The sequence below is a fragment of the Spermophilus citellus genome (genome assembly GCF_964194105.1).
Source record: "Spermophilus citellus genome assembly, chromosome: 6".
In the NCBI taxonomy this organism is placed as follows: Eukaryota; Metazoa; Chordata; class Mammalia; order Rodentia; family Sciuridae; genus Spermophilus; species Spermophilus citellus.
Genome location: NC_138187.1, coordinates 117,917,444 through 117,941,519, shown reverse-complemented (window position 1 = coordinate 117,941,519; position 24,076 = coordinate 117,917,444). Strand labels below are relative to the sequence as shown.

Sequence of the window (24,076 nt, the reverse complement as noted above, 5' to 3'; positions counted from 1 at the left end):
GAAAATCAATCACAAGTGCTTTTCCTCAAGACAACCATTGTACTTCAATATGCAGCAGCAGTGTTTTATGTGTGCTTCTCACTTCACGATAAAGAACAGTAAAAGATGTAAACTCAGCAACAAGATACAGGCAACCCAGTTTTAAAAGGACAAAACATTTGAAGTGACATCTCACTAAAGGAGACAGAGGGGTGGCAAGTAAGCAAATAAAAAAGATGTTCATCATCTTGTCCAAAAGGAAATGCAAATTAAAACAACTTGAGATAACATCACCCATTATTAAAATACTAATTTTCAATTACTGGCAAAGATATGGAGCAACCATCAATGTTAGTGGACATGAAAAGTGGAACATCCACTCTGGAACATGGTTTCTTACAAAACTGAGCATAGTTTTAACAATCTAGAACTCGTATTCCTAGGTATTTACCCAACTGATTTTAAAACTGTGTCTATATAAGAACTTGCATGTGAACATTTATAACATCATTGTCTATCATTGCCAAAAATTGAAATCAACAAAGATGTTCTTTGATAGGAGAATTTTAAATAAACTAACTTTGATATATTAACATAATGGATTATTCAGTGATAAGAGGAAATGAGGTACGAAATCAGGCAAAGACATGGATGGATCTTAAATGCATAATGCTAAGTGGAAAAAGCCAGTGGAAAATAGCTACATGCTATATATTTCCATTTGCAGAACATTCTGGAAGGCAGTAAGCATATAAGTAACTGCCAGAGGTATACACAGGGGTTTTATAGGATGATGAAGGTGCTCTATATCATACTATGATGATGTACACATGAATCTATGATTTTGTCAAAATTCATGGAACTTTATAGCATCATGAGTGAACTTTAAAGTATGGGAGTTTTCAAAAAATCATTTAAGAGTTTGGAGCTGGAATGGGATGAATGCAGAATGTTGTTACAAAAGCATTGCTGTATTATAATTATATGAAACAATCTCCTGAAAAGGCATAGAAACTGCTGACTTCAGAACTATCCAAATAAGTGAAATCTTGTAAGAATCAACTATACACAAGTACTGCATTCTAGCTGATTAATTTCCCATGGGAGTACTAGTTAACAGTTATGAAACTACTGTACACATATACAGGAGGTTCTGACTCACAATGGATCAACCTACAATTTTTTCAACTTTTTGATGGTGCAAAAGCGATACTTATTCTGTAGTAATCATACTTTGAATTATGAATTTTGATCTTTTCCAGGCCTAGTGATTTACAGTATAATACTTTTCTGGAGATGCCAGACAGCAGCAGCAAGCCACAGCTCCCAGTCATTCATGTGATCACAAGGACAAACAACCAATATTCTACATGATCATGTTGCTAAGATACGATGTTTGTTATGTGAATTAAATATATTTTTCTGTAATCATAATTTCAACTTATAGTGGGTTTATTGGGTCATAACACCATTGTAAGTTGAGGGCCATACTAATTGAGTGAAATAATAACAACAACATATATGTAAGTATATATAATATATAAAATTATATGTAATATTACATAATATTAATAAATAATAGTAATTATTTTATATATATTTTTAGCTGAAGAAGCTTGCCTTTCCCAAGGTCAGACTCCTTTCTAAAGACAACCTATCTCCAGGGGCTGGTTGATTTGCAGGGGTATAGTCCTGGCCCTCTTACTCCAATATGTGACAACCTTACACATCACTTACACACACATAGCTTTAGAGTTAATCTTAGACACTGCTTGTCAGAGACCTGTGTCACAACTCATCTCAGTTCAACCTCTTTCTCTCTATCAGCTCTTGCTTTCCCAGCTGCTTCACAGGCATGTTCTCATGGTTTGTCCCCAAGAAACTTCCTTCCCGCAGCTGCATCTCAGATTCTGCTGCAGAAAATGCACTTGGTGACCTTAGTTGTATCTCCCTATACAGACAGTAACAGGAAGCATAATTATGTGGCTTCTATACCCCTTAAAACTCACACTAGAACCCCAATGAATACTTATTTCCATTGTGAATCCTAAACAGAGGTACATATCCCCAGGCCAGGAGTTACGCTAGGGGTTATGCTAGAGTTGGTGCTACAGAGATCTGTTGCCCTCTGTCTATGACCCATAGGATGTGCTGCTGCAGAAACAGGCATGTGCTGCCATCTGGCTGTGCCATCCCTGAATCTGAGTGTATTTTTATGGATTATACCACCTGTTTGGACAGTTGAGCCAGTATAAACAAAGATCAGTGGGGAGGACTGAAATTTGCAGCAGCAATATAGGATAGTTTTACATTACTTACTCAGACTTAATTTTTTTTTCTTTCCACAACACTTATTGGCTTTTTTCATGTTTTCCTTGAGCTGACACCTATACTGTCCATTTTTATGGGGACTTTGTAACACCAAATAGATTGTACGTTTTTAGCATTTTACACACACACATGCACACACATTCCAAACCCAGTGGGTACTGAATATTTTCATTTGTGTTTTCCACAGTGACATCTGAAGCATGAATGTCATGGTCGTTTGGGGCTTCTCCAGGGCTGCTTTAGGAATGGACCTCACTCTCTATCCAGAGGGAATAGCATGCTGTTTCCTTGCTCTTGAGCATCTATTGCACATTGGGACTTTGGATTTTCAGAGGAAGCAGTAATAATCTGCTTAATTTAAAGAAAAGCATATTTCTCCTGATTAACAAGGGCATGCCCTGGAAATGAGAAAATCAGAGAGTGCAACTTTTATCTATATATTTGACTGGTTCTGATAGTTTAAATTTTAAAATTATATTTTAATATTTCACTTTGTGCCTGTGGACGGGCATGGAATGAAATAGTGTATAAGAGGAAGGCAAAAGACATCCCATTTCCAAAATAGCAACCATAACGTAGCATATTTCAGTTGCTCAAGAGAAGAGCAGAGAACAGGGCCATTAGTAACCAGATTCTTTATGCTGTAGGAGGTATGGTTGGTTATCTAGGTCACTCTACATCAGGTTCTAGTTAAGAGAGAGGTGATCACTGAGCATATCAACAAGATTTAGCAACAGAGCCAGGAGGGACCAAAGTAGGCTCTCCCAAGAATGACGAGAGAAGGATTTTATTGATCAGGTCAATTATCAGTGGCATGACACTAGAAAACAAAATATAGGTCAGGGAATAAGGATTCAATTCCAGCTAGATAAATCTTATGCTTAAGAAAGTTAAAAAAAAAAAAGCAAGCAAACTCCTGACAATTAAACTCACTTTTAATACAATAAGGAGAGTGGCTGAGCTACCATTTACATTTCTGACTAGTTACTAATCCCTGCTGTGAGTGTCACAAGACCATTTTAAAGCATTGTGCTTACCTCAGCAGGGCCCCAAATGCCTCCCAGGATCACCATAGCCCCAAACTCTTAAAGGATACACAGAGCAAACTGTGCTTTCTTACATGAGGGATTTATCCCCCTTTTGACCATTCCCAGTGTTACATCAGCCTCATTATTTGCCAGCTTGAGCTCCGTTAGAGCATAAAACAAGCATTACTTTGGAGATCAGACAAGTGGCTTTCTTGTGAACAATGGAGAAACAGAAGCAGATACTGCAAAATTCACCCTGTATGGTCTTTCACAAAGCATTCCTTTCTTCTTAAAAATAACAACCCTCACCTAGTTTTATACATGAAGGTCATTTGCTAAAATGTGGGATGTGGATTTAATGATCTAATTTCTTAAAATAAACATGGAGTGCATAACAAATAACATCCCTCCCGTGTACTTATGCAGAAGGGGAAAAAAAAAATCTACAAACAGACACACGAAAGTCATGAAAATGTCACTGAAGGGATATAAACGGATTGTAAAGAAAAAATGCAAGTCCAGAATTTTCTATTGCCTGACACACCTGGAATCAAAACCATCGTTTCTGTGGCATGGTGGTCAAAAGCAGCTTTATTTCAGACTTTACACACAACACATAAAAGGACTGGCTATGAAAAGTCCACAAACCTGGAGTTAGGCTTGACATCCGGTTATATAACCCATGGAAGGGGAAGTATGTGGGTATCTATCCAGAGCAGCTGCATCCAAATTTCCCCTCTTGGAGAAGCAACCATCCATCCCTGTTTGCCCAAGATTATGTAAGTCTCTGTCAGGGCTTTCATAGCATTCAAAACTGCATAAATCAATAACTTTGGAAAATTCAGTCAAGATTGTCAACCTGCCTCTCCACCTGTAAGAAATTCCAAGAGAGCATTGTTAAGAATGGACTATACAGTACGGGAGGCTGAGGCAGGAGGATCATAATTTCAAAGCCAACCTCAGCAAAATCGAGGGGCCAAGCAAGTCAATGAGACGCTGTCTCTAAATAAAATGAAAAATAGGGCTGGGATGTGGCTCTGTGGTCAAGTGACCCTGAGTTCAATCCCCGGTACCAAAAAAGAAAAAATAATAATAACAATAGACTATAGCTAGTAAGAGCTTTACCTAGCCACAGGGGAACTGCAAACAACACCAGGTTCAAGTTAAGAATGTTGAAAGCTTATCTAAAGTTTGTCCAAACTTAGTCAGCTCTTAGAATGGCACTGGAATCCTTGCCTGATGAGATTTTCTTGGTGATAAATCTTAGTTTTCTCTGTTTCTTATTAGTTCAGAGTTTATGGATTAGACCCTTCCTTCTCAGAGGTGGCCTTTTTCTCTTCAGATTCATAAGGCTCTGAAGTTTACCTTCGTAACGTTGATTGCAGTTTAAACTCACAGACCTTGGTGTAGCCATTGGACAAAGATCTGCTTCCATATGAACATATTAAGTTCTTCTTATCTACCTATAATTATATAACCTTTGACCAACATATCCCCTTCCTCCTCTGCCCCTAATTACTCCAACCTCTGGTAAGCACTATCATATTCTCTACTTCTATGAGATCACCCTTTTCAGAACCTACATATGAGGGAGATCATGCAGTATTTGATGAATAAATGGAAATGCTAGGAAAAAAAGATTGTATGTGTACGTGTGTATATGTGTATGTGCGTATACACATGCTTGCTCACAAAACACATGTGTCAAGGTTGGCAGAAGAATTGCTCAAGGATGTTTTCTACTCAGATTCACACTTCTAATAACCCCAGACCCATATGTCTCTCACCTTCACATGAAGTTACAAGCCTGTCATCCAGGGCATGCTCCATAGCAGCCAGGCATGAGGACTCCCAGAGAGGGAGCCAACCTTTCCACTGTCTGGGCAAGCTTCTCTGCCAGAGATGAATTTCTTCTTACCTTGTTCCTTCTGCTTTGTAAATACAAAAGAGTAGAAGGTGACTAAAATGCAAAATGAGAATTTATGACAAAAACAAAGGTAAAGGCCCTAATTATGAAAAGTCCTTCAACCTAAAATTAAAATTGTGTCTCTTTTTTCTCAGGCAACAGAATAACTGCCCGCACCCCCCCCCCAAAAAAAAAAGAATATTTCTGTGGTAACCGCTTAACTTGGAATGTGTACAAAGTGTGTGTGTGTGTGTGTGTGTGTGTGTGTGTGTATGAACATGTGCACACAGAAGTGGATAATGATTGCTAACTTATACATAAACCAGCAAAAGCTCCATTTTGCATAGGTTTATGGCCATTAGCTCTCCAATCTCCAAGTTTCAGAACAGGCTTGTAGGTTAGCAATGCCCTATCTTCTTTTACACCAGATCTGTAGAGATTTCTAAAAATGCTTTTGTTAGTGCATTATATTCATACATGATAGCAGGGCTCATTTTGACATATTCATAAATGCACATAACATAATTTGCTCCCTTTAGATCCCCAATAGAGATTTGAGCAGAGAGGGCTGAATGGACTGGCTGAATTTTTCAGACCTCTTCTAGGTCTCTGGTAGCATAATTTATCTGTCAGATATTTTCTCTCTCACTGTAAAAACCTAGCTGGGGAGAAATTTGAAGGCTGACCTTTCCTTCAAACCATCTACCAGAATGGCTTTATTGGTTATGGAGTCTGTGCATCTTCTGTTTCAGTTTGCTGCACATCTCAAGTGAGTTCTCAGGGTTGGAAGCTCAGGGAATTCAGGAATGTGCTTCACATGCACTTTCTCCTTGGCTTTTCAATCCAGGCTTTGGGCTGCTTCACACTCATCTTAGCAACATATTTGTAAAATACATGTGCAAGAAGGTTTGGTTTGATGCCCAAGATGTCCAGGGAGCTTTCTCAATAAAGCCTTATTCCTTAGAAATAGCAAAAATTGCTTCTCCGATAGTAACAAGCAACAGTTCCAGAAGAAAGGTGTTATTGAGGGGAAATTGCTATTCCCATTATTTATGACAACAGTGAGGGCAAAAGAGAACTTGAATCTTAGAGGGATTGAGCTTGGCAAGAAACTCTGATTTTAAAAGCATTCTGTTTTGGCAAATGCTGTCTTTCAGTGTCAATTTTTATATTTCTGAGAAGTAGGATCATACCCTCCTAAAACATTTAATCTCTCCTTCATTTAGAAGGATAAGCATGCATGCCTTGTCCCTCTGTTTTGGCTAGTTTTCTTAAATCAGCAACATACTGGTGGATACCAAAATGAAATGCTAATCCACTTAAAAGTTTTTCACTCTCTCTTGTTTAGATAGATTAATAGAATGTTAGAGTAAGAAGAAGATTCTAAGACCTTTTATTTAAATCTCCTCATTCTGACACCCAGAAATGTGAAATGACTTCTCCAAGGTCACATAGCTGGGAGATAGTGCATATATCTCTACTCCAAGTCTGTGGCTATTTCCTCTGTAGACACACAGAGAAACACATATTCATGCACCAAGGTTTCCATACTACTCTTTGCATAGCCAATTGCTATATAATATTTTTAAAGTAGTCAGGTAGACAACCTAACTAAACATCTTTCAACTATTTGATATTCAAAAAAAAAAAGTTTCAGTGATCTGGAAAATCAAATATAAGTATAATTCACTTCTTAGCAGTGTTAAATAAATCTCATTTTAACATTTTTACTTATATATTTAATACTAACATTAAGAATGTTCATTTTGTTTGTCTCTACGACCTTAGCTTTCAAAGACAAGAATTTGGTGTTATGTAGGCAGAGCTAGAATTCTACAAAGAACTTTGGACAAAGAGATGAGTGGAATGGAACAGTAAAGTTTTCTTTGACAAATTTTTTTTTCATCTGTCCACCCCATTCCTTTTTTACCTCATGCCTGACAATCACAGAGCCTATTGATTAGTTCTCCTGAGTCTAATGTTTCCTTCCTATAATCTCTCCAGTGTACTGAACTGGTTGAGTTTCTAAAATGCCACTCCGATGTCACTCCTGTGATTAAAATGAAATCAAACTTCTCAAAAGTTGAACTTTTGAACAAAGATTCCAAATATCTGTCCCATCACTTTTCAACAATAACTTTCATTACTCTCTTTCATTCAGCCTTCAATTGTTCCAAATATAACTACTTGCCATTTTGTGCATGTACCTGGAGATTTGCAACCCCGAGACCTCCTTCTGGGATAGCTGCTTCCACCCTATCTTCCTATGGCAAATCTGCCGAATCTTCAAGGCTTTGTCTAAAAGTGACTTTCTTCCATTATTTTTCTGTAAGAAATACTCTCTGCCTCCTCTGAAAGCACAGACCTTTATTTGCCCCTCTTCCTGTATATTTTAAAGAGCTTAATGCATTCCAAGAACTTTGATAAATGATTTCCATGAATTATCTCATCCCATTGTCACAAGTAGGAAAGGAATTTTACATTAATTTGTTTGACAAAGTTACAACCTAGCCTTCGAGAGGTTTTCTAAGATCTCACAACTAGCGAGTGGCAGAAATCATCTTTGTATCCAAAATGTAGGATGATGCTTTGTTCCCTCCAAATTTCACATTGAAATTTGGCCTCCAATGTGTCAATGTTAAGAGATGGAGGGATCTTTAAGAATTGATTTAAAAAATAATAATAACTATGGGTAAATGGCAGAAAGATGAACAGAGGGAAGGGAGCAGGGGAGGGGAAAAGGAAGGAGAAGAAGAAGTGCTAGGAGGTCTGAATTAGAATAAGATATATTCCATGCTTATATAATGTCAAGATGAACTCTACAGTTAGGTATAACTAAAAAGAACCAAAAATAAATAAATAAATAAATAAATAAAATGTAACAAAATCATCCTTAAAAGCTGAAAAAAAAAAAAAGTTGACTAGGCTGTTAAAAGGGATCAACATAGTTCTCTGAGGGATGGGTTAGTTCCAGGGAGAGCACTGCATGTCAAGGCCACCCCGGGTGTTAGTCTCTTCCACACATGCTCACTTGCTCTTCTGCTTTTCCATGAAGTTATGGTGCAACATAACACCCTCACCAGATGGCTGTCTGATCCTGGATTTCAGGCTCTAGAATTGTAAAATGAATATGCTTATTTTCTTTATAAATTACTAGGTATCCTCTTACAGCAACCAAAAAAGGACAGAGACCATTTTTATGCCTCAGAGTCACCATGTTCACTTCCTCTTCATCAATATTGCATTGTCTGAGACCACTACCACCTCTTACTACAACTGTCCTCAGGAATATTTACTCCATATGCACTCTCGTCTCTCTAATAATGCATCTTATATTATTTAGGTACCCTACATTTCAGGACAAAGCAACACAATAGTAATAAGTGCTATGATGAAAGAAGGATGAAAGTATGTACAAGCACAACATGGAACTTGGATGGGTTGGGTTCTTTGCTTCACAAATTTGAAGAATGAAATCTATGGATACAAGTGTGGGAGCAGAGTAACAGGATTTATTAGAGTAATAGAAATAAATCAGAGCTCCCAAGGATGGAGGGATCCTAAAAGGTGTGGCAATGTATGTCTATTGTCTAGGGGTTTTATGGGCTTGATCTGTTCCTATAGGTGATTGGTGGGATATGGGATTTAGAAAGGGACTAATTAACTCTGTTTTTATCTTTTTTGACAAATCTAGGGAGAGTAGTTTTCAAGCCGTTGTTAACATAAGGGTGGAGGTGAGGGTTTGTTGGCACAAGAAGAAGTGATCTAGAGAACATTTTGTGGTAAGGGGTGGGGTAAGCTAACTAAGGCAGAGCCATTGTGGCTGGAACCATCAGGAAAAGTGACAGATGTTCCCCTGGCTGGATGTCTCCTTCTAGGATGGCATGGCCTCATTCCCTCTTTCCCTTCTCCAAGGTCCTTGTCCTGTCTATCCATGGGTGGTCTACTGTCCTGCCTCATTCCCTCACAAGAGGCTAAGATAGTCCAAAAGAGGGATTAAGCGGATAAGAGGGTTCAGAAAAAATTGTCAGGAAGGTGATACTGGAATCTTGTATCATAAAGAATGGGTCATTAGTTGGACACAATGTAAAGAGTTCAGCTGAATCTCAGTATAAGTGATTTTCAGACAATTTTTAATGATCTAAACACTTTGATGTCTACCATTAATTAACAATCTTCAACTATCACGATTTAGCATCCTCTAAGCTAATTTATTTTCTCCAATATCCACGTATACCTTCTGCTTTTCTAGTAGAGGTTAGTAGAGCAAAATAACCCAGAGGAAGGTTTCCAGTAAGAGGAAGAAAAGAACCTGAGCTTTCTGGAACGTGAATAAACTGCCTTGGATCACCAGGAGTTGACCTATTTCATTTGACTGTCAATGTCAATTAATAACAGATCTTCCCTGGATACCTCCACCAAGTTTAGACCTGGGAATGATGCCAGACCAGACCCGCTCTTCTCTGACAGTATTCCACAGAACCAGAATTCCTTTCATGTTTAGTCATAAAAGAAGGGCTATCATGCAATCAGAAGCACAGATGTGACCATGATAAATGGGAATCAGGGCCAGCACCTCCCAGGACAGCAGTGAAATTTTGACTTAAAAACTTCTCCCTATGCTTAGAAAACTGTTTGCTTTGTTTTGATGGCTTCTCTGGGAGCCTCACTGTGATCAAGTGAAGTCATAAACTTTCAGCCTCCGAGGCTAATACCATCCATGATGATAACTTTAAAGTTCAATATCTGGAGGTTGGGTGTGTTGACAATAAAAAAATGTCAAGATGATTGATGACACTTTAAATTTTAATCCAGATGTTTGATTTGGGGTATTGGGCCTTATCTCAATTCTTGTTAGTTAATCCCTCAACTTTGTAGGGCTCATCTAAGCATTTTGGATTCTGATTGAATCTACATTCCATTGCTATAACATGGGGTGATCTACCTGTCCAGGGAAGCAATTTTCCACTCAGTCATGCCTTGTTTGTAAAGATAATAGCTGTACAAACTCACTAACTTGCCACCAAGAAGAAGAAAACATCTTCTGAAAACATATTGAAAATTCTAATGAACATTTAAATAGGCTGTATGCACTGCAGTTTGAGAACTAGTAAATCTGACATTAAAAAGAAATTCGAAATATGACAAACACTGTAAGGTAACAGAAATGAGGATAATTTTGGAGAAATCAGAATCATATCCCATGAATACCTACCATTTTTTGTTTTAATAATAAACAACCCTGATGTCTAAGTGACTGACAAATGTAAAGGTGTGTTTCTTGCTCACATGACCTGTATCTATGGTCAGTTTCAGCTCCACGTGCCTTCAGTGTTTAGGGTACAAGGTACAGGCGTGATCCTGTTTGGTACCTACCACTCTCATAACACATTGGATGGTGGAACTACCATCCTTGTTTTAAAGCTTGTGCTAGGAAATGGTACACATGACTTCTACTCACATTGGGGTCAAATCAAGTCACAAGGCACAGAAAGTATGCTCTCACAAAGAGAGGACACAGGGAAAGAACCATATGGATGAACCTTGTGAATGAGGGTAGATAGCACAGACATGGGACCATTAATACGCTTGGATGTACGGCTTCTTAAGTTAAAGTAAAGAGGGGTACAATCCAACATCCCCCCTTTTGAGGGTTAATGCCTTTGCATCCAAAAAAATGGAAAAGTAAAAGAACTATTTCTTACCATGTGCTGATGATTTTGATAGTGCCTATGTAGGAAAATGGTTTCATTAAATTCAGTTTATTTTTTCAGTTGAATTTATTATAGCAGTGTTTGAAATACAAGATAATTGGTTTGACTGAACTTTTCACTTTTTAGCCTTGATCGAGTTGGCACTGGGCTTAGGTATACATGTCATGTTAGCTCGGAGAGCTTAATACCATGAAAATAATGCAAAGTGTCATGTTTAATTACGCATCTTTCTAGAGTTCTTAACCTGAGAAAAATTTTTGACATAAGTGATTTTCTTTGTGGTCCTATGTACTTTATGTTTACTCATTTAAAAATATTTTTCTGAGAAGAAATTCATGGATTTCACCACACTGGCAACACATTTTATTGGACAAAAATGGTTAAGTCCCTTCACTTGATCAGTGGCTCTATAAATGTTCTTTGGTCATTTCCTATGGGGATTTTTCTCTATATAAATTATAAGATGATATAATAACTATGCCTTTCTACTTTGCTAAATATACTTCTTTCCCTAGAATGGTTCTCATACACTCATTTGGTAACAAATAATAAAAAAAAATAAAATAAAACCCTCTTTCACTGGTCTTTAAGGAGAAGGTATTTTCTTCGTGTATCTAACATGTACTGCTAACATGTAAGACAGAGTGATTCCAGGAGGTCATGTGTTCAAAGATGTGTTGGTTCCTCTCATCTTCCTTACCATGCCAGCTTTATTCCTTGGTACTTCCAAATATCACAACTATAAGCAAGCACTTCAATGTGTAGTGACAGATTGCTGCTTTTTGTTATTTTAAATTTTAATTTAAGAGGGAAGGAAACCTTTCCTAGTTATCCCCCCGCCCAAAGACTGGCCCTTGTGCCTCCTGGGCCAGAATGACATCTCTGATCTATGCTGAAGCCAATAATTACTGGCACATTCAATTTGGATATATCCTTGGCTCTGGATAGTTTTCTGTGCCTCATGGGAGAAAGGTAGGTTCACAAGGAAAAATATGGTTCAGAAGAGCTCTGTCAGCAAGAAAAAATGGGGAGAGGGCCATTGGTAAGGCTACCACCAATGTTTGCTATACACTCAAAGACAAGGTTTTCAGTCACACCAAAGAGTAGAACTGAAGGAATCATGTATGTAACTCAGCTGGAATAATCCTGTGCTACCTGTGTCAGCAAAACAGAAGCAGAGTTTGGGTAGCAGTAACCACAATGACCTGATGAATCACTTAATTCACTATCATAAACCTGGCCCCACACAATATTTTTCCTAGCAACAACAGAGAGTATATTTCTTCTTTCTTCATTTATATTCCATTTAAGCCCCCAGAGGATTTGAGCAGCCTCATTCAAACAAGGGTGAGCATACAAATCTCCTTAATAAACCCAAATAAAACATAACAATATTTTTGAATATTATATTTTGTTCTTTTATAGAAAATTCCCAAATAACAGACTCAGACATGTATGAAACCAACCACAGACAATAAAACAGACTACTTCAGACTTATAAATTATCAAACCAGCATCTGTCTTTTGTGTATAAAATGAAAAAAAAGTAGAATTCTAACACTCCTTATTCTAGTTGTGTAAACTATTTTTAGCCTTGCATGTGAATGTAAATGAATCAAGACCCATGCACTGTACAAACTTGAATAGTTGAATTGCATGAAACTAGAATTAATCTGAATTTACTTAATTCCATGCATTATGCCCAGGTCATATGCAATATGCAAGCATGTTGCTAGGTGCTACCTATACAAGCAAACATAACCACACTCAGATGTATGAAGAAGACCAAGGTGGCCCACATACAATGTGTTGGACTGTAAGGAGCATTATAATTGAGATAATTTTAAAAATGCTTCTGGAGAACTGGAGATGGAGCTCAGTTAAAGAGCACATGCTTAGCATGAGTGAGGCCCAGGTTCTAATTCTAACAACAGACACACACACAAACACACACACATGCTCTGGATAGGCTGGTTGTTTTGGATGAAAGGTACTACTTCTCTAAGGAAATAACATTTGAACCTGTCCTATCAGAATAAAAGGCAGAGTATTTCAGATCGGGCCAAAGACTAAGCAACAGCAATTGTGGCCCTGTTGGTGTCAAGACTCAGTAGTTGCTCCTAGGATGAGTCACCTTCAAGGAGTGTCATGAGAGCAGGAATCCCTTTCTTGATTTGTAGACAACACTAAAGGACATCTGCAGCATTGTTCACAACAACTTTTATTAAAACTTTCTTGCTTTGTGGTTTTCTAGCTTCCTTTAAGTTGAGGAAACGCATCCTGCTATTTGGGAAGAATCTTCCCTCCCTTATCCATTTCACTCTATTCTCCCTCTTCCATTTGCTCTAAGCCCTGTTGGTCTAAGCCTCATGAATGCTGATTCTCTTTAGTGCTCTGGCTCCTTTTCTCCTGGGACCTGTTTCAGGTGATGTGGATTTTTCTCTGAAACTCTTTTTCCTCCAATCTGATGTGCTTGTTTCTGTTCCAAATCCTAATTTTATACTCCAAAAATATAGATATAGAATGATCTCCAGAACAGAAGGTAAAAAGAGATATTAAGTCTCCTTTTCAGGAACTCCTACAGATGAGACCTTTAGGCCCATAACAAAAGAAGCATGAGTGTCCACTTCACCAGTCACCACCAAACAACAGGGCTTCCCCTGGAGGCTGGAGGTGAGATTTAGCAAGTGGTTTGGAGACAGATTTTGAAGGGTCTTGAACCAAAAGCTGGTACCACACTTGTGCGAAAGCAGGCATACTCTCAGATCTGTGGTTTTGAGCAGAAATGTTATTGCTGTGTGGAGTTCAGGGAAGCAATCATTTCCAACACCCTGGCAGCCCTTCTGACTCTCTTCAAAAAGCACAACTACATCAGCATCTAGACTTAGGTACTAACTGAGGAATCCCTCACTAGGTTTTCCAAACAGACAATAGTAAGGTTGCACCGAGACACCAACTATTACTGGCTTCTCCCAGGCTTTTAGCAATGAAAAAAAGTATAAAATATAGCTCTTCCCCATACAACCTTCATCTTTATATGTGTGAGTAAATGACTTGGTTGATTCTTGATTCTATCTGTTTCTTGCTCTATCATCCCAGTGGTACTACTTATTTTCTCTGAATCTAAAAATGTCCATGCAAAACACACAGAATAGTTCTTGAAAGAAATAAGTGCATTAATAAATATTGGTTCCTTAACCCATATATTCCTTCCAGGACTGACCTGTGGGTGTGCATTGTCTGGAGTCACAACTGGAAGGCACTAAAAAGAATCAGAATGCATGACTCTCAATTATTTGCTCCTCTCACCCTGTTCAGTTCCCCAACGTGAACTTGTCTTTCATATTCTTTGGGAAAGAACAAACTTCGTCAGAGAGCACAGAAATAGTCACGTGAAATAGTCACTGCTCTTCTGGAGGCATTAGGAATATAAATTTCTTCTTCTTTTCTTGAAAGTAAAGAAGAATTGTTGACTAATAACATTCTATTAGTAATTTGGGGTGGGGGGCTGTCCTTGAGTGGATACTATTAAATTCATAAAGTATATCTCAATTACAAAAATAATAATCTAATTATTCCACTGTTCCCAGGGTGATCCTCCCTTATTGATTGAAGCCAAATCTCTTGCTATCAAGTACCCTGGAATTTTTCCCTGTTCTTTGAACACCCTTTCCCCTGCTTCCTCAATTTCAGTTCCTGGGGATCCAATTCTGTATTAATATATTAGTAGAAGAGAATAGCTTAGCACTACCCCACCCACATAGCACAATTGTATTTTCAATAAAATCTTCTGAAGACAAAATTTCTCTCATTCCAAAGCAATACCCTCCTGGCAGAAAATCAGGCAGGAAATCCTGCAGGCAAAATGACGAAAACATGAAGATTCTGGGACAGAGAATCTTTGCAATCATATTTATAAAAGAAAACACATGCACACATGTGTGCGTGTCACAGAAACACACACACACACACACACACACACACATGCTTTTTCTTCCTAAGCAGAGGGTCAACTTCGATGTGAGGATTTTAAAACCATGAATTGTTAGAATCAATGTACATCTTCCAATTGCCTGAAGAAGGAAAACTTAAGTCATACCCCATTTCTTATTTTTCAAATAAGAAGATCAAGATCCCCAGGGGAAGGAGTTGGGATCTGAGCAGAAACCCCTATATCCAGAATGTCCCCGTTTTTGACCTTCAGTAAGACTTTTTGTTTTGGGTCTCTAAACATGAACTCTTAATCTGGAGTGTCCAAAACAGTGTCACATGTAGTATGGATATATAATAAGGGTCTTTTGATGATGCCTGTAAATATGAAATGATAAAAGTTGTTGCACACATTACCCTTACCCTAGGAAAGCAAATGGCTCAACTATTCAGAAAAAAAAATGTAAGGGATGCTGCAACATTGTTCTAAGGCAAAATTAATCAATGTTTGTACTGTGCGAACATTAGGTCAGTCTACTGTTTGAAACATTGGGCACTCATTTTGGTGACTGAAAAAGTGAGTCATGTATACAGTTGGAAGGTTGTGCGCATTGTGTGTGTATAGCCATCATTAAATATGGCTATGAAGCCAGGGGATGTGCATCACTTAGATAATAAATTAAATAGCATGAAACAAGACTTTGAGAGCTCACTTGAACTATGTGCACATATAAGAAACAACACAGGGTTGGGGATGTGGCTCAAGCTGTAGCGCGCTCGCCTGGCATGCGTGCGGCCTGGGTTCGATCCTCAGCACCACATACAAACAAAGATGTTGTGTTCGCTGAAAACTAAAAAATAAATATTAAGAAATATTCTCTCTCTCTTAAAAGAAAAAGAAACAATACAAAGCTTTCTGTCACTCCACTGAGAAGTAAAGATAGTTGCAGTAAAGAACAGGACACTGAGTCACGGGGACTCAGTTTTGCATCATGATGAGATTTTATCTTCCAATTTCATGAAGAACAAACCTGGCTCCTGCTTACTGAGTCTCAGGAGTCTGCTGATCTCTTTGGCTATTCATTATGCATACTCTGTAGTAGTTTAATCTAATTATGACTCTTTCCACTGATTGCATGATAAGACATTCCCAGGCCCATTTTGCTAGTTCCCTTTTCCCCAGGCGTCTCTGTCTCAACTCTCCTTCAGAAGTCATATTCAAAAAGCTTAGTAACAATTGGAATCTAACTACATTTTAACATAACACTTACATTCATGCTTCTGTTCACACTGTAAAAGGTAATCTTTGAATGGTTTAAGCATCTGGATTCTATTACAGCAAAGTATAGCACTCAAAATGGAAGAGACTTTTTATATTTGTGTGGAATTCAGGCAGCTGCCTGAGCCACCCTTGGGCCTAGTTGTTTCAAAGAGATTTGCAACAGACTTAAGTCAGAAATGATAAAATTGTCAAAAAACTTTGGAATTCCTTTTGGAAGACAGCTAAAAAAATAAAACCAAACCAAACCTCCAAAAGGAAAAAGGAAGAGATTTCTGCCTGCAAATTTTTAATAATACAGTTTATTGGGTCAAATACTGAAACTCCAAATAGTGTCTGCTGTGCATATCCAAGAAATGTTTCCACTTTTTTTCTTCTTAACTATAACATCGGGTTTACAGTCCTGCAGATTACAAATCACATGCTTTTTTTTTTTTTCCTTCCCTGGGTAGGGATATTAGATTTTTCTTCCATTTGTCCTATTTTATTTAAATAGTCCAAACCTTTGTGGTTTGGTCATTAAAATCCAGTTGGCAGAGAGAAGCTGAATCTTTATGTTCTCCAGCTGTGTTCCTACCGACTACACACAAGTATTATTAACTGTATGACCATGTTTACATCAGCCGTGGGTGAGAGTTTCTCATGACCCATCTCTGCAGCACATAGAGAACCAGGGTGCCTGAGAAAAAGGAAAAAAGCATCCAGAGTGCCATCGATGTGAAATAGGGGTCCAAGGAAAGTGATGCTAAGCTAACTGCTGGTGTCAACCAGTCTAACTAGAAGGGAGAAGGCACAGGGAATACTGTAAGCCAACAAAAAGTTTTTGTTCTAATAAAGCAAGAGAACATTAAAACAAAAATGCTAGGGTCACAACAACTAGAGAAGGAAGACTTGTTTTGTATAGTAGATGTTCTACCAAAACAAAAGCATATTTCATATGATAATTTTTTACAGAAATAAAGAATCCCATCCTAAAATTCATGTAGAATCTAAAGGTCTCCAAATAATCAAAACAGTCTTAAAAAAGGAGAACCAAACTGACAATCTCACACTTTTTGTTTCTGAACTTACTAGAAAGCTCCAGTAATCAAAACATTATGGTGCTAGTATAAAGACGGACATACAGACCAGTGAAATAAAACAGAGAGTCTCTCCTATATAAAATCAAATGATTTTGGACAAAGGTGCTATAACCACTTAAGGGGAGAAAGGAAAATCTCTTCAATCCACCTGTGAAAGAATAAAGTCATATCCTTACCTTATACCATATGTAAAATTTAACTCAAAAAGACAGCTCAGGAGGCTGAGACAGGAGGATTGCAAGTTCAAAGCCAGCCTCATTAAAAAGCAAGGTGCTAAGCAACTCAGTGAGACCCTGTCTCTAAATAAAATACAAAATAGGGCTGGGATGTGGCTCGGTGGTCAAGTGCCTCTGAGTTCAAGCCACAGTATTACCACCACCCCCCAAAAAAGAATTAAAGATATAAACATAAAATCTGAAACTATAAAACTTTTAGAAGAAAACAGGGTAAAGTTTTATAAAAGCATAGGAAACAAGAGAAAAAAAATAATAACTGGACTACATCAAAATTTTAAAATTGTGTATCAAAGGATACTATAAACACAGGAAAAAAAGGTAACCCATGGATGGAAAAAATCATGTATATGGTTAAGGAAGTTAATATTAATAATTTATTAAAGAACTCCTATAACTCAACAACAACCTAAAATACCAAACCTGCTTAAATAATGGGCAAAGAGCTTCAAAAGACATTTCTCCAAAAACAATTATGCAAATAGCCAACAAGCACACAAAAAGGTATGTAATGTCAGTACAGCAATGTTAGTCAGAATCACAATGAGACCCAATTAATAGGATGGCCATTAGGGAAGAAAAATAACAAATATTTGCAAGTATGTTGAGAAATAGAAACCTTTGGGAAACATTGCAGTGAATATAAAATGGTACAACCCATGGAAGACAATATGGCAGTTCCCTGAAAAACTAAGCATAAATTTACCTTAGGACCTACCAATTCCATTTCTACATGGAAAAATTGAAAGAAGTGTCTTATATTCCCAAAGAATTGAAAGCAGGGTCTTAAGGAAGTGTTTATAAACCCATGTTCTTAGTAAGACTATTAAAAATAGCTAACAGGTGAAAGCAGTTCAAAGTGTCCATCAACAGATGAATAGATAATTGATATGTGATATATACATACAATGGTATATTATTTAGTCTTTAAAAAAATTCTGACACTTGATACAACATGGATAAATCTTGAGGACACTGGGATAAGAGAAATAAGCCAATCACAGGAGGATAAATATTGCATGATTTTACTTATCTGAAGCACTTCAGGTAGTCAAATTCATGAAGGCAGAAAGTAGAATGGTGATTGCCAGGGTCTGGAGAGCAGAAAGAATGAGGAGTTACTGCTTAATGCTGAAGAGTTTCAGTTTGAGAAAGATGAAGTTCTGGAGACGGATGGTGGAGATGGTAATACAAAAATATGAATGTACCTTAGTGTCATTATGTAAACACTTAAAATTTATGTAAATGATAAATTTTATATTGTTATATACATTTTACAATAAAAAGTATATTTGAACACTTTTTAAATGCCCACAGTATATATTATATACTTAATATAATATAAAAGAGTTGCCTATAGAAATAAAATCTAGAGACTGCCTCTTCTTTAATTCGTATATAGCTGGTTCTATATGATGGACACATTCTGAAATATTAATTATAAATTAAACTCTTATAAATCATGTTTTAAAGTAGAAAATTCTCTTTTGATTTAAGAAACTGAAAAGTAAACATTTTAATGACCCAAACCCTTACCTTTGGGTGTTCGTTACAAATCTGCGTATTTGTGCTCAAACTCAAAGATACATAGTTTCTAAAATTTGTGAACCACAGGTGGCAATCATTTTCTACAAAGGGTCAGAGAATAAATATTTGGCCTTGCTAACCATATAATCTTTGTCTCAGCTTCTAATTCTGCCACTGTAGCAAGAAAGCAGAAATAGAAAATTCATAAACTAACAGGACCGTGGGCCCCAATAAAGAGTTACTTTCAAACACAGGTGGTGAGGAGGTTTTGGCCAGAGGCTGCTGACCCTTTGTATGGAGCAAATCCAGTCTCTGATTCACACCATATGATCTCAAAACAAAACTGTTGAAGAAAAGAGATAGCCGAGTGCAGTTAGGAGTTGGGGGGTCAAGAAATACAAGAAATGTTCAAGCAAAATGATGAACAAGGTAGGTGTTATGGTTTGGATGTGAGGTGTCCCCAGAAAGCTCACATGTGAGACAGTGCTAGTAGGTTTGGAGAAACAATGATTGGGTTATAGCCTTAACCTAATCAGTGGTTTAATTCCTGATGAGATTAACTGAGTGGTAACTAGAGGCAGGTGGCATGTGGCTGGGGGAATTGGCTCATAGGGGACATGGCTATGGGGTGTATATTTTGAATCTGAAGAGGGGAGGCTCTCTCTCTGCTTTCTGATAAATATGTAAGCTGTTTCCCTCTGCCACACACTTCTGCCATGGTGTCCTGCCTCACCTTGAGCCTTGAGGAATGGAGCCTACTGTCTGTGGCTTGAGACCCCTGAAACTGTGAGCCCCTAAATAACCCTTTCCTTCTCTACAAATGTTCTGCTCTGGTCTTTAAGTCACAGCAATGAAAAAGCTGACTAAAACAGTAGGGAGGAAAATAAAAAGGAATGGGGTAAAGAGTTCCCCAGGACTGAAAGCTGCACATTCAGAGATCCAGAGGCTAAATCGGGCCTGGTGTGTTTGATGGAGCCCTATGCTACCTCTGGAGCCCAATGAGGGCCTGGGGACAAGTGATTGTACAACCTGAATATTGACAAGTACCAGTAGTCCCCCTACTTTTCTTTGCGGAAGTGTGTCCCAAGATGCTCAGTAGAGGCCTGAAACTTCCAAACCCTATATAATTTCCATATATATATATATGATAAAGTTTAATTTATAAATTAGGTACAGTAAGGGACTAACTACAATAATAATAAAATAGAAAAATTATAACAGCATACTGTCATAAAAGTTATTCAAAACTTATGAATTGTTTATTTCTGGAATTTTTCATTTAATATTTTTGAAATGTGGTTGATCATGGGTAACTAAAACCACAAAATGTAAAACCATGCATAAGGGAAACTACTGTAGATCAAGAGCTTTTCAGCCAATGGAGACCCTGGGGTTATAAAGGCTGAGGGGAGAGGGGAGGAGGAAAAGTTCCATGACATGTTTTAAATTAAAACTTCTGTTTTAGTACCAGGGACTGAACTGAGAGGTGTTTAACCACTGAGACAAATTCCCAGCCCTTTTTATTTTTATTTATTTATTTATTTATTTTTATTTTGAGACTGGGTCTCACTAAGTTGCTGAGGGCCTCGCTAAGTTGCTTAGGCTGGGTTTGAACTCGTGATTTTCCTGCCTCAGCCTCCAGAGCTGCTGGGATTACAGGCATGTACCACCGCACCTGGCGTGAATTAAAATTTTAGTAGAACTTTTGAGTCCTGATTTTACGAAATAAGTACTTTTGACAAACCAATGCCCAGTAATCACTTTACCAAGGAAGAAAGCTTATCCTTCATTAAATACTGATCTGTTGAAGAAAAATACAAATTCTTAATTCAAACCATTTCCATTTTTTTATTGGAAGCCAACTAGCAACATAGAATGCATTTCATTTTAATATCCAAATAAATGTAGTATGTCTGTCTGTCCTTTCCTTTGAGCATGGCCATAATATTTGCCAGTAAATGACATAAGTCCTTTGGTAACAAAGATCCTAAGGGACATTCTAACCTCTAATCCACTATTTTTCAAAACTGTTAACCAACTGTCAGCAATGCCTTGCCCCAACCCATTTGCTGAGTTGCCTGCGGTAGGGTTTCAAGGCATAACCCCAACATAATCTTCCAACCGTGGGGTGGGAGAAAGGAAGGGAAGTAGAGACTCCTAGAACAGCACCACTTCTGCCAGCTCACAGCAGATGTATGCTGCCTTCATGTGAGGGAGTAAAGTGTCTCTTCGCTGGCTGGGGGTATTCAGTCACCCTTTGGCAAGACTTCAAGCCACTTCTGCTATGATTAACTGTAAAAGGGAAATGGGGCTTTCCTGCTTCAAAGCTACTAGCTTAGGGCATTCATGGTAGCCTTAGGAGTCTCTGTTGGGTCTCCGGAAATGGGTCTTCAAAGCTACTCTCACAAGTTCCCTAGGAGTACTGTGTCTTTGGTCCTAATTTACCCGTCATGCTGTGATTTCTAGGGCTGAAAAAGAGAAAATAATGATGATGCGTACAATAAGAAGCCCCTTTTACATTCCTACGCATTGTTTGTTTAGACTCATAATTATCTAAGACTAAGTTAATGCAGTGCATGCCTTATACATCAGAAAGGATTTCATGCATGTCTCTTCTTTCAGGATGCTATGCTATAATCACTCACTGAAAAGCCCTGTTGTTAATTTTGAAAGGGTCTTGGAAGAAAGGAAAGGTTGTTCATGCCCACAAAGTTTAGAACACTGTCACAATGTGGTGAGGAAGAGGCAGAAGGAGGCCTAACAGAAATAACTGGCTGGTGGCCATTCCAAAGGCTGTGGTGGCAAAGGTATATGTGAGAGGGTGCCAAGAGCTACCCCAAAATATTGCCAAAAATATTGCATACCATATTTACTTAATTATTCCAGAATCTCTATGATGTAATTATCATTATTAGTGTCCTTTTACAAATGAGGAAATTAAAGACCATTTTTTTTCATCATGTACAATCATTGATTGGGAGCATCCCAAGGGAAGCATGATCTCATTGCCAGCATGGTTCTGGATCCAAAGAAGTCGGGTCCAGAAGGCTCATCCAACTATGCCCCTGTGTCAGGTTACCATAGAGGAGGTCTAGTAGACACCCCATGGGTGCCACAGTGATTTATGTGAGATTACAAGAGGTGCTAGGATTTGTTCATGACCTGTCTGAACCTTCACTCCACAGTTATTGCACTGTGATCTGATGCCTTCCTTGAAGAGGTTAAAGAAGTCACCCAAAAGCCAATTAAATATTTTGATACTGTATTTGCTATGTATTAGGGGTCAACCAACTTTATATCAAAGGCTTTACTTTATAGTAAATATATTATGCTTTGTGGGTATATAGGGTGTCTGCCAAATTATTCAGTTGTGCCATTGGAGTGAGAAAACAAAAGAGAATAGCTCTGTTCTAAAATAAATAAATCAATAAACAAACTTTATTGGTAAAAGCAGGCACCTGACTGGCTTTGGGTCAGAAGTCATAGTGCCAACCCCTGCACTATATAACAAGAAACAGAAATCAATAATAAAAAAAAAAGAGGGCAGGGAATGTGGCTCAAGCGGTAGCGCGCTTGCCTGGCATGTGTGCAGCCCGGGTTCGATCCTCAGCACCACATATCAGCAAAGATGTTGTGTCCGCCGAAAACTAAAAAAATGAATATTAAAACTCATTCTCTCTCTCTCTCTTAAAAAAAAAAGAAAAAGAACCAGTAGTAATCTGCAAAAGATTGAGACATTAGGTCCCATAATCAGATATATCAGCTTATCTCCTTTACAACAATCTTTTGGTGGCCAGGTCGATTCATGTAAGGTCTCTTTGCTATCCAAGAGGAATCTCAGATATACAGTTTTAGTAAGGACAAAAAAGGAAAGTTTCTTCACATTTCTGACACATCCTTTCCCTTTGCAGGGAAAGATCCAGAGTGGTCCACAGGTGACTTTGTGACATTCATTCTGCTGAGTGTTTACCCTGGAGTGACAGAAAGGGATACCCGAGGAACATGAAATAAGAGGTCACCTTTCAAACGTGTGTGAGGAAGACTGATATCAGTCAGAAGATTAGATATCATTCATTCATTCAAAAACTCACGAAACCTCATTTTGCTTTTGACCTTTCTTTTTTGTGAAAGGTGCAAAAATGTTGAAACTATGGACCCTACCTATAAGAGATCACAGTTTCTACAGGGGAGAACACAATATGGGGTAGTAGGAGCTATGATACAGGAAAGCACAGGGTCTATGTAGACCTGTATGGATAAATGTCTTCTGGTAGCCAGCCCCTCTTCCCTTTCCCATGATACATGGAAAAGAGGTCCAACCTCCACCAACAGAGCTAACAATGAATTTTTAGATTACCTTTGCTTTCTGACAAGAAAACTATCTTGGCACATGAGAAGTTTATTGTATTGACCAGTGATGATGCTCAGAAGGGGCACAGGAAAGCAGGAGGGAAATATGAATATATTCTACAATGCCTGAAAGGTTGGCCTGGCAAGATGGAGACTGATTATGCATCTTTATGCATTCCTCTCAAAAGGAAGACAAGGTTCTTTCTGGTGGAGAAAAGAACTGGGAAATCTCAATCTATGGCCACTGCTCAGCAGGGAGAGTCATGCTGAAGGAAATCTTTTCCTTATTTTAACTATGTTCTAAGTTGCCTTATTTTAAAAGAAGAAAATATATACATGGACTAGCAAACACTTCATTCTACATAATGCTTAAATAAGCCAGCCATGCAGAAAACAATATGGACAATTACATTTTCTTTCTTAAAGCATGGTTTTAGAATTGATATTTGCATCTAGCAAAAATCAGAGAAGTAAAAAACATACACATAAAAAAATTTTTTTCCCCCAATCTGGCCAAGTTTAAACAAAGATGGAATAAAAAATGCTCACCTTATTCACTGTAATATTTTTACTGTCCAGAAGAAATTGAAGATAGTATGTGAAAATAGTTAATTATACATAGATTTTTAAAATTTTGTATCTACAAAGATTATCTGGAGTATTGACTGAATTAAAGAACAACAAAACAACTCAATACTTAGTTCCATATGAACTGAG

At 37.8% G+C, this 24,076-nt stretch overlaps 1 long non-coding RNA gene across 4 annotated transcripts in view; it reads right to left on the bottom strand.

Annotated features, from left to right (window-relative positions):
- Positions 1-24,076, bottom strand: part of LOC308652576 — a 104,754-nt gene that overhangs the window by 63,000 nt on the left and 17,678 nt on the right. The window contains exons 2-4 of one of the 4 annotated variants that reach the window (XR_014022826.1): positions 8,276-18,576; positions 5,126-5,269; positions 3,987-4,209 (exon numbers count right to left, since the gene is read on the bottom strand). This is a non-coding gene — a long non-coding RNA (uncharacterized lncRNA). The remainder of the gene's footprint in view (positions 1-3,986; positions 4,210-5,125; positions 5,270-8,275; positions 18,577-24,076) is intronic. The other 3 variants (XR_014022827.1, XR_014022828.1, XR_014022829.1) reach the window with 3 other exon arrangements.